The following is an 8,346-nucleotide window of genomic DNA, read 5'->3' as shown; positions in this document are numbered from 1 at the left end:
CAGTTGAAGCTCAGGGACTCGGATATTCTTAAGACAGCTTTTAGGACTCGATATGGTCATTATGTGTTCCTTGTGATGTCTTTTGGGTTGACTAATGCCCCAGCAGCGTTCATGCATTTGATGAACAGCGTGTTTCGGCCCTATCTCGACTCGTTCATTACTGTATTCATTGATGATATTCTGGTGTACTCGCATAGTCAGGAGGAGCACGCTGAGCATTTGAGAGTTGTATTTCAGCTATTGAGGCAGGAGAAGCTTTATGCAAAGTTCTCCAAGTGTGAGTTTTGGCTCAATTCAGTGGCTTCTTGGGGCACGTGGTGTCCAGTGAGGGTATTCAGGTTGATCCGAAGAAGATAGAGGAGGTTCAGAGTTGGCCCAGACCGTCCTCAAGCATAGAGATTCGCAGCTTTCTTGGGTTGGCGGGTTATTACCATCGGTTCGTTCAGGGATTTTCATCTATTGCATCGCCCTTGACCAAATTGACTCAAAAGGGTGCTCCTTTCAGGTGGTCGGATGAGTGTGAGGCGAGATTTCAGAAGCTCAAGACTGCCTTGACCACAACTCCAGTATTAGTTTTGCCATCAGCTTCAGGTTCCTATACGGTGTATTGCGATGCTTCCAGAGTTGGTATTGGGTGTGTGTTGATGCAGGGGGGGAGAGTGATTGCTTGTGCTTTTTGTCAGTTGAAGCCCTATAAGAAGAACTACCCTGTTCACGATTTGGAGTTGGCTGCCATTGTGCATGCGTTGAAGATTTGGAGGCATTATCTCTGTGGTGTGTCTTATGAGGTGTTTACTGATCATTGTAGTCTCCAGCACTTGTTCAAGCAGAGGGATCTTAATTTGAGGCAGTCGAGGTGTTTGGAGCAGCTAAAGGACTATGATACTACTATCTTGTACCATCCGGGGAAGGCCAATGTAGTGGCCGATGCTTTGAGCAGGAAGGCGGTGAGTATGGGCACTTTGGCATATATTCTTGTTGGGGAGAGGCCTCTTGCAGTTCATGTTCAAGCCTTGGCCAATCGGTTTGTGAGGTTGGATATTTCGGAGCCCAGTCGGGTTTTAGCTTGTGTGGTTTCTCGGTCTTCCTTGTTTGATCACATAAGAGAGCACCATTATGATGATCCTCATTTTCTTGTCCTAAAGGATAGAGTTCAGCACGACGATGCCAGGATGTGACTATTGTAGATGACGGGGTATTGAGGATGCAGGGCCGGATATGTGTGCCCAACGTAGATGGGCTTCGGGAGTTGATTCTGGAGGAGGACCATAGCTCGCGGTATTCCATCCATTCGGGTGCCGCGAAGATGTGTCAGGATTTGAGACAGCGCTACTGGTGGAGGAGAATGAAGAAAGATATAGTGGGAATTGTAGCTCGGTGCCTCAATTATCAGCAGGTGAAATACGAGCATCAGAGACCGGGTGGCTTGCTTCAGCAGATGGATATTCCAGAGTGGAAGTGGGAGCGGATCACCATGGATTTCGTGGTTGGACTCCCACGGACTTCGAGGAAGTTGGACTCTATTTGGGTGATTGTGGACCGGCTGACCAAGTCTGTGCACTTCATTCCTGTGTGTACAACCTATTCTTCAGAGCGGTTAGCTGAGATTTATATCCGAGAGATTGTTTGCCTGCATGGTGTCCCAGTTTCCATTATTTCAGATAGAGGTACTCAGTTTACACCGCAGTTTTGGAGGGTTGTGCAGCGAGAGTTGGGTACTCAGGTTGAGTTGAGCACAGCTTTTCACCCATAGACGGTCGGGCAGTCCGAGCGCACTATTCAGATATTGGAGGACATGTTGCGTGTTTGTGTCATTGATTTTGGAGGTTCATGGGATCAGTTTCTACCGCTTGCGGAGTTTGCATATAACAACAGTTATCAGTCGAGTATTCAGATGGCTCCATATGAGGCTTTATACGGGAGACGGTGTAGATCTCCAGTAGTTTGGTTTGAGCCGGACGAGGCTAGGCTTTTGGGTACAGACTTGGTACAGGATGCTTTGGACAAGGTGAAAGTGATTCAGGAGCGGCTTCGTACAGTGCAGTCAATACAAAAGAGTTATGCTGACAGGAAGGTTCGTGATGTGTCTTACTTGGTAGGAGAGAAGGTTCTACTAAAGGTTTCACCCATGAAGGGTGTTATGGGATTTGGGAAGAAGGGTAAATTGAGTCCTCGGTTCATTGGGCCTTTTGAGGTGCTTTGATGGATTGGTGAGTTGGCTTATGAGCTTGCTTTGCCACCTAGCTTGTCGAGTGTGCATCCGGTATTTCACGTTTCTATGCTCCGGAAGTATATTGGCGATCTGTCTCATGTTTTGGATTTCAGCACGGCTCAGTTAGATGGTGATTTGACTTATGATGTAGAGCTAGTGGCTATTCTGGAGCAGCAAATTCGAAAGTTGAAATCAAAGGATATAGCTTCAGTGAAAGTGCAGTGGAGAGGTCGGCCTGTGGAGGAGGCTACTTGGGAGATCGAGCGGAAGATGCGGAGCAGATCCACACCTGTTTGAGGCTTCAGGTATGTTTCTTGACTCGTTCGAGGACGAACGTTTGTTTAAGAGGGGGAGGATGTAACGACCCGGCCAGTCATTTCATGAGTTACAGCCCTGTTTCCCCCATTTTTGCTTCTTTATGTGTTGTTCAGCTGTTTTTCATCGTATCGGGTTGGTTATTTTGTGTTCGGAGTGGTCTTGGAGTGGAATGAGACACTTAGTCTCTTATTCGGAAGCTTAAGTCGGAAAAGTCAACCAAATGTTGACTTATATGAAGAAGGTTTCAGATGTGAATTCTGATGGTTCGGATAGCTTCGTTAGGTGATTTTGGACTTAGGAGCGTGTTCGGAATGTAATTTAGAGGTCCCTGGTAGATTAAGGCTTGAACTGGTAAGATTGGAAATTTGGTGTTTTCCGGTGGGTAGTGGAAATCTTGATATCGGGGTCGGAATGGAATTCCGCAAAATTGGAGTAGGTCTGTTGTGTCATTTGTGACGTCTGTGCAATATTTCAAGTCATTCGGATGATGTTTGATAGGTTTTGGTGTCGTTTGCGGAATTTGGAAGTTTGGAAATCCTTAAGCTTGAATACAAAGGTGATTTGGTGTTTTGATGTTGTTTTGAGTGTTACGAAGGTTGGAATAAGTTTGAATGGTGATATGGGACTCGTTCATATATTTTGTTGAGGTCCCGAGCGCCTCCGGTTGATTTTGGGAAGTTGATGAATCAAGGATGGGATTTGAAGAAGTGCTGAAGAATTCCTTCAGCTATCATAATCGCACCTGCGGAGTGGGGACCGCAGGTGCGAGGCCCGTAGAAGCTCAAGAGCAACTACAGAAGCGGTTAAGGCCAAGGAAGCCGAGATCCGCAGATGCGCGAGGAGGAGCGCACCTGCGTGACCGCAGGTGCGAGTATTAGGCCGTAGATGCGGCTAAGGCCGGATAAGTGAAAATCGCAGATATGGTTGGTCTGACCGCAAAAGCGGTCCCGCATGCGCGGGTAATGGACTGCAGGTGCGAGTCTCCTGTGCAGAAACTATAAGAGCCATCCTTCGCGAATTTCTGCCTTTTCTTCACCATTTTTGGACGAGTTTGGAGCTTAGGGCTGTGATTTCAAGAGGGAATCAAGTGTTTTCAGTAAGGTAAGCTACTTGGGTTTGTATTTTGTGTTTGTGATGATTTTTCCACTACCTAATCATGAAATTAGTGGGGAATTCGGGGTGAAGTTGAAGGTTAGGGCTTGAGTTTTGGAGAGCTTTGATTAGGGATTTGAGGGACCATTTGGGGTCCGATTTTGATGATTTTGGTATGTATAGTCTCGGGAGTGAAAGGAGTTTCTAGTTTTGCAATTTTTGTTGGATTCCAAGACATGGGCTCGGGGCCAGGTTTTAGTCCAATTCGAGATTTTTGGTCTAATTTGATTATTTTTGTGTGGAATCCATTCCTTTAGCGTATATTGATGATAACATACTAATTTTGGGTAGATTCAGAGCATTTGGAGGCCGGATCGAGAGGCAAAGGCACCGCGGGTTAGAGCTTTAGCTTGATTTGAGGTAAGTAACGCTTCCAACCTTGGTTCTGAGAGTTCGAAACCCCAAACTATGTGTTTTATGATGAAATATTGAGGTGACGCAAATGCCAAGTGACGGGCGTGTGGGCGGGCACCGTGAGAATTGCGGCCTGGATCATTCCATGGCATCGCTTAGTGACTCTTTCTTTCTGATACCTGTGTAGTGATTATGTGATTAAGTTAATGAGCTGTAAATCATGCTAATTATCATGTTAGGGCTTCTCGCGGATACTGTTGAGACCCGAGAGGTCGTTTCTTGCTGTCATATCATTAGCTTTATTGATATTTTGTACTCAGTCTTGTTCATGCATATTATATCATGTCTTAGTCTCGGTTATTGTTATTTGGCACATCATGTCATTGTTTCGGGCTAGTTTCTCGGTATTGTGAGCCCGTGTGTGTGAGACTGGAGAGTTGTGACTGAGTGAGGCTGAGAGCCTGAATTTGAGTGACAGTTATGGGATCGGGCTGCACGCCGCAGCAGATTATTGATTATGCCTTCATTGGCTTGTTATAGTGCTTGGGTTGAAAGGAGCCCCTCCGGAGTCTGTACACCCCCAGTAAGCGGGGATGATATTATTGAGGGATGGATTTCCTTGGACTTGGATTTGTCCGAAATACGTATACCTGGAGATGGATTTCTCCTCGAGGTTGGATTACGCTTGTTTCTCATTACCGGTTGACTTGAGTTCAGTGTTGTATATATATTTCGGGATGGATTTCCCGAGGCCGGATGGCCATATGCGGTACCGAGTGGTTGAGCACTTGAGAGTGGGAGCACACGATGCATTGTCATACATTTCTGGCATTGACATGTAGAGTTTTACTAAGTTTTATACTTAACATTGTTCGGATTAGCACTTTTCTTTACTGTCAAGTTAAAAATATTGAATTTCCAGCATGCCTACTTTTCTGTACAATTTAAATGTGTTATAATTGCTGAGGTTTAGTTCGTCACTACGTATCAGTCCATTGTTTGGACTTGTTACATATTGAGTTGGTGAACTCACATTACCCCCTGCACTTTGTGAGCAGATCCAGGTATCTTAGGCCGCGGTAGCAGCTGTTGACTGTTCCAGACGTAGATTTCACCAGAGATAGAGAGGTAGTTGCCTGACATTCGCAGTCCCGCCTTCCTCCTTCTTTATCTTCCTTCTAGTATATTTTAGATATTTCACACTATTTTGGTCTAATTGTGTTTCAGAACAAATGTAGTATTGCTCATGACTTAATCACACCCGAGGTCGGGCTGTTATTTTCCCCCTTTTGACTTTATATCTTTTATAGAATTTCAGTTGAAAATGGTATTATTTAAGCTTTAAATGAAATGTTGAATTATTTTGGAAAAGTGTCGGCTGGCCTAGTTTCACGATAGGCGCCATCATGACCGGCTCGGTTTTGGGGTCGTGACATTTACTCTTATATGCCCTAATTGAAGTTGTTACCTCTTTTATTTTCACATGTTTTACTTACTCTAATTCTTCCCATGTTACTCGATACACTCTATTATGTCATTTCGCATACATGAGCCATTTGACATTGTTTTAATGAATCGATAAGGTTTGAGATTTTGAGGTATTGGATATTCTCCGTTGTATTGGCGATTCTTTAATGTTCCACACCTTTCATCTTCTTTTGTGTTAATATTTCATGAATATTGGTGTTGAATTATTTATGTTAATAATTTGATATTGTTGGGATCAGGTTGCACGCCGCAACGGTATAGGAAATTATAGGATATTGTAACGACTCAACCAGTCGTTTTGAGTATCTATTCAGCTGTTTGAAGTCTTTAGTAGCTTCGTATGTTGTATTATGACTTATATAAATCATCGGACTTGGTTTTCAGGTAATTCCGGATTGATTTCGAAGAATGATTCTCAACTAGGAAGCTTTAAGTTGGAAGAGTTGACCAAGTTTGAATTTTGTGTATTTGACCTCGGATCTGAGTCTTGATGGTTCTCTTAGGTCCGGACGGTAATTTTGGACTTGGTCGTATGCCCGGATATGCATTTGGACGCTTCTTGAAGGTTTTGATGTTAATCGGCGAAAGTTGGCAATTTGAATGTTAGGAAAGTTTATAGGTTTGACAAGAGTTGACTTTGATGATACCAGACTCGAATTTTTGTTCCGGAAGTTAGAGTAGGTCCGTTGTATCATTTATGACTTGTGTGCAAAATTTGAGGTCAATCGGAATTGGTTTGATAGGTTTCGGCATCAATTTTTGGAGTTGGAAATCCCCTAGTTTCAATCTTGAATTGGGGTGTGATTCGTGTTTTTGCTATTTAGTGTGATTTGAGGCCTCGAGTAGGTCCGCATCATGTTTTGAGACTTGTCGGTATGTTCGGACGGGGTCCCGAGGGGCTCGGGTGAGTTTCAGACGTGATTTGGTTCATTTTGCCTCATGTTGCATTATTGAACAAGGGTTGGTACCGGTGTTCCGCATCTGCGGAAGTATGAACACAGATATGAGTCCATTGATGCAGACTAGTGGTCGTCGAAGCAGAAAAAGGTTGTTTTTAAGTGTATCGCTAATGCAAGGGTCTGGGCCACATCTGCGTTATCGCAAAAGTGAAGGCTGAGGTGCAGGCGCAAGATTGTGCGCAGATGCGAGTTTTGTGTCACACCTGCGATGTCACAGAAACATGTGTGTGCGCAGGTGCGAGTAGTCGTCTTCCTTGTTGTTTCCTCAGAAGCAGACCTTTTATCGCAGAAGCGGCTGATAGTTCGCAGATGTGAAAATGCTGGGTAGAAGGTATATAATTCGAGGGTTTATTCAATTATTTACATTTTGAGCTATGGAGCTATAATTAGGGCAATTTTAGAGGTGATTTTCACCACATGGGTTGGGGTAAGTTTTTTTTTACTCGATTTTGATTATATTCTGTGATTCCATCTGCATTTATGGCATTTGATTGATGATTTCAAAAGAGAAAGATAGGGGTTTTGTCTAAACTTTCCTAAAGTGAATTTTTGGGTTTTGAACATCGATTCGGAGTCGAATTTGAGTGAAATTAGTATGGTTGGACTCATAACTGAATGGGTTTTTAGAGTTTTTGAGTTTTATCGGGTTCCGAGGTGCGAGCTCAGGTTTGACTTTTTGGTTGACTTAGAGTAAATGTGTAGAGATTCAAGCTTTATCATTTGGAATTGTTTCCTTAAGGATTGTTTGATGTTTTTGAGCCGTTCAGAGGTTGATACGTGCGAGATAGCATTTCTAGAGTATTATTTGTCTTGCTCGGTATTGGATTCAGCTTGTTCTAGGTAAGTAACACTTCTAAACTTGGTACCGAGGCTATGAATCCCTAGAATACATGTTATATGGCTGGTGTTGGGGTGACACACATGCTAAGTGACGGGCGTGTGGGCGTGCACCGTATTGATTATGACTCGGTTGATTATGTGGTACTATGTAGTTATCTAATCTTGTTTGTATCCTTAGAATTCCTACATGTTAGAGTAATTGAGTTGTGATCCATGTTAGAAATTATATTTAGGCTATATGCTTAATCTATCGGGACCCACTGATGACATTTCTTCTATGAGTTGTCTGCTTAAGTGGCAATTATGCACTCAATCATATTCATTCATTTTCATATCATATCTCAATCTCCATTATCAAATACTGCTACATCATATTATCATTGTTTAGGCTGAGTGATACGATATTGTGAGCCCTTGAGACTTGAGAGATTGATGACCGAGTTAGGGCCTGAGAGCTGGATTGTGTGTAATATTTATAAGATCGGGATTCACGCCGCAGCAGGCCTTATTGGCTATTTATGAGATCGAGCTGCACGCCGCAACAGGCTTTATTGGCTTATTTATTATTATAGGAGCGGACTGCACGCTGCAGCAGGTCATACGGGCATTATATTAGCGCTTGGGCAAGATTCGCCCCTCCAGAGTCTGACATACCAACAATGATGGCAGGTATCGTACAGTGCTGAGTGATTGTGTGTGATAAGTGGGAGTTTGAGATAGGCAGATTGAGTACTCTGAGAGTGTGAATAACTGGGATTATCACTGTGAAATCATTCATTTGAAATGTGTACTTGGCATGTAGGCATAGAGATGCATTTTTCCTCATGCTACACAGTGTTGTGACATTCATGATTTGACATGTAGGCATTGAGATGTATATTCCTCACACTAGACGGTATATGACAAGTGATGGCTTGACATGCATATTAACATGGAGGCATATAGATGTACTTACCTCATGCTATCTGACAATGAAGTATCTTATCTATTGTTGAAAGTTTGGGAAAAATCACAGTTTTTCTG

Source organism: Nicotiana attenuata, chromosome 5 (assembly GCF_001879085.1).
Source record: "Nicotiana attenuata strain UT chromosome 5, NIATTr2, whole genome shotgun sequence".
In the NCBI taxonomy this organism is placed as follows: Eukaryota; Viridiplantae; Streptophyta; class Magnoliopsida; order Solanales; family Solanaceae; genus Nicotiana; species Nicotiana attenuata.
This window is presented reverse-complemented; position numbering follows the sequence as displayed.